General features: G+C 38.1%; 1 pseudogene; it reads left to right on the top strand.

Annotated features, from left to right (window-relative positions):
• The first annotated feature begins 2,515 nt into the window (after positions 1–2,515).
• On the top strand, positions 2,516–3,052 carry LOC129074322 (myosin regulatory light chain 12B-like; annotated as a pseudogene).
• The last annotated feature ends 503 nt before the right edge of the window (positions 3,053–3,555 follow it).

The raw sequence follows: 3,555 nt of genomic DNA, 5'->3' as shown, positions 1-3,555 counted from the left end.
TAAAAGCTCACTGGGCAGATGAAGACTTCTTTCGTTAATCAGCAGCCATATGTAGCTAGTGATAATCCATCCCACTTAATCTCACAATCATAAGGACCATTGCCTTCTTTCCCAGCAGAATACATCTTGCATTCATGGATAATACATATAAGACAGCTTCATTTTAGCCAAGAAAGGTATGGAGCAAACCCCAGAACATTCAGATTTTGCCAGCCTTCTACAATTGAACATGTTCATGAACTTAAATTTTGGAAATGCTTAGTTGGAAATCATTCATCTCCAGCAAATCATGTCCAAAAAAGTGTCAAGTCATTTCCAAATGTAGAGTGCTCCTCCCATGACACATATTCATATGTAATTTGTGCTGAGTAAAATATACCTTGGTACTAGGCTTCTCCTTCTACTCAGTGGGTTCTGATAGTTCTAAGGCAAAGATATCATGGGTCAGATATTTATATTTGATAGATGAAGCCCAGGAGGAAGGAAGAAGGTCTGTGATTTGTTTTCTTACCTCCTCATCTCCATCTGCTGGTAGACTGCTGCATTTCAGGTATATATGGAGCAGCAATTTTCAATTGGTGTGTTGTGTTGCAAGAATTTTTAAAACATGCAATACCTGACCTCTTTTACTTTAGACTGCCAAATAAAAAATGACAACAGCCAACACAATAATAGCCATCTGGTGTGAATGAATCAAAATTATACCTTTTTTGTGAGATAGGCAAAAAAATATAATAATCTTTTGGTGTGTTGCAGAATTTTAGTAATTTGTTTATGTGTGCCAAGAGATGGAACAGGTTTAAAACCACTGGTATGGAGAATCCAATTAAATATATAGTGCTAGCCTACTATTGGCAACAGGGTTCCAGGACTTTACAGAGAAGTCCATTGCTGCAGTCCTAGGTCAGAACACACCACAACCACCATAAACCACTACTCCATGTTTTAGCCAGTCCAATGTGGTCCGTGACAATACCTACACTGAGCACTCCAGGCTCAGTGTGAGTGGTTCTGAGATCAGAAGCCAAGAAGCTAAGGCTTTTTGTTTTAGTATTATGGCATATCCATTATGTTTTAAAATGGTCTTTAGAATGAACAAGGCCAAAATGGTTATGAGTGGCAGCTCCCCTGCCTCAGCAGAAGCAAAAGCAGAAGCAATAGGTGGAAACATGTCCAAATAGTACTCTAACCAAGAAGCAGAAGTGGACAGCAGTCTCCATGTTGCTCATCCTAGTTTTTGCCATAAACTGGAATCCCAGCCTTGAACTCCAACAGCTTGAGGACTTCCCAGTGTCAAATGTCTACCATCTTAGAATTTTTTTTTTTTACCCATTAGGCTTCCAGACTCATCAAAAACAGTTTCTAGTAAGTACTGGAGTGAGAAATGTTTTGGGGGGAGCAGTAGTGAGGCAAGTTTTGATGCCAGTTCTAGAGTAACTTCATATTAGGTAAGAACACAAGTCATGGATTTAGACGCAAAGACACGAGATGGGGGCCCTGTTATAAGCACCAGGCACAAGGCTGTGGCTTGCCCAAGAGACAAAACTAGGACCAGAGGAGGATCTACAACAGAATACAATTGACAAGACTAGGGCAGAAATGTCTGGGCTGAAAGTCAGGCAACCTGGCTACCAACCTTGACTCTCCCACCCACTGGTGATTTGTGTACATGATTGTGGACCTTCCTTAGTTAATTTATAAAATAAAGAATTTCACTTATGTCAATCTCTGGAGCCTCAGGCTACCACAGAGCTGTGCTTCTCAAACTCAGGTGTGTACTTGAATAATCGGGGAACCTTGTTAAAATGCAGGTTCTAATTCAGTAGGTCTAGTGTTGATGCTTCAGACTAACAAGCTCCCAGGTGATGCTGAGGCTGCTGGTCCCTGGACCATTCTTTGAGTAACAAGCAAGCATAGAGGACTACAAAATAACTCGAGGGCTCTCTCTGTTGGTGTGGATGGAAAGCCGGAGGCAGTATTCTAGTCACCATTCCCCTGCTGAGCTTCAGCCAGAGAAGCTGGCCTATGATTTATTTTACATATAGGGTTCCACCTAAGACTCTTTTTAAAAAGCAAAAGGAGTGTTTTTGTTTATTTTTTAAAGATCTTGAAAACAATTAGATTACAGCTCTTTTGAGGGAAGAGATAATTTAAGAGATATTTTTTATTGTGGAAATTTTCAAATATACACCAAATTTGAAAGAAAAGTAAAGAAACTTGCATACCCACTACCCAGCTTCAACAAGTACCACCATTTTTTCAATCTCATTTCATATCCAACTGATAGGAACTTAAAAAACCAGGGCAGCTCTAGTTCTTGTGTCTGGCCGCAGGCTCTGTTGAATAAAACAACTCCTACGATGGCTGACTCAATATTCATTTCTGCTTTAATGAGGCTGAGTTTGGACAAAATGAAGTGCAACTTATGTTTTCTTTTTCTTAGTTTATTTTTGTTGGTGGTGGTCTTTTTCTGTCTTTAAACTTCTGAAGGACAGATTCCCAGAATTAAACAGCCACCATGTTGATCAAAAAGGCAAAGACAAAGACCACCAAGAAGTGCCATCAGCATACAATATCCAAGGAAAGTGTTTGCCAGGTTGGAGTAGCCATAGATTTAGAAGATCAAAGAGACCTTCAACATGATGGATCAGAACAGAGATGGTTTTGCAGACAAATAATATTTGCATTATATGCTTGCTTCTCTAGGGAAGTATTCAGCTAATGTATACCTCAATGCCATAAGAGATGAGGTCCTAAGGCCCATAAGTTTTACCTTTCTCCTCACGGTATTTGGTGAAAAGTTAAATGGCTCAGATCCAGGAGATGTCATCAGAAATGCTTTTGCTTGCTTTTGATGAAGAAGCAACAGGCACCGTTTAAAATTATCTGAGCTGCTGACAACAATGGGAGATCAGTTTGCAGATGAGGAAGTAGAAGGTAGATGGACTATACAGAGACTATTGACAAGAAGGGAAATTTCAATTTCTTTGAGTTCATTCGCATCCTTAAACATGGAACAAGAAACAAAGATCATTGTAAGAACTTCAGCTAAAAGCTTCCAATTACTGTCTTATTCTATTTTATTTCTCACTTACCCCCCCCCTTATATAATATGTTGAGTGTGACTTAGTTTTACAGCTTTGCCCTTTTGTTTGGATTCATTTATTCCAGATATTTCTGTCACTTAGGACTTATATAATGAGACTGGAAATGGGGGAGGGAGTGAGGTTGTAAATTGCATTTAAAAAGAGATTGCAAATAAAAATCAACAGATGTGAAAGCCCAGGAAAACATATCCATATTTCTAGTTTTTCTGGAGTTTTACATTTTCATAATGTAAATTATGTAATAAAAATAATATTTGAAATAAAGATTATTCTGACTCAAATGAAATATAAAGGCAAGTTAAACATAGAAGTGCTAGCTGATAATAGTGCGTTTTCCAGTTTTCAACTTTATATAATTCAAATTTCATGATAAAATTGATTTTTCACATATATGGGACAGTGTTCTTTAAAACTTCTAAGTATACTTTAACATTAGTATGAAGGAAAA

Source organism: Pteronotus mesoamericanus, unplaced genomic scaffold (assembly GCF_021234165.1).
Source record: "Pteronotus mesoamericanus isolate MK-2021 breed Mesoamerican mustached bat unplaced genomic scaffold, CSHL_Meso_final contig_49, whole genome shotgun sequence".
Lineage (NCBI taxonomy): Eukaryota > Metazoa > Chordata > Mammalia > Chiroptera > Mormoopidae > Pteronotus > Pteronotus mesoamericanus.
Note: the sequence above shows the minus strand (reverse complement) of the source record. Positions and strands in the feature narration are given on the sequence as shown.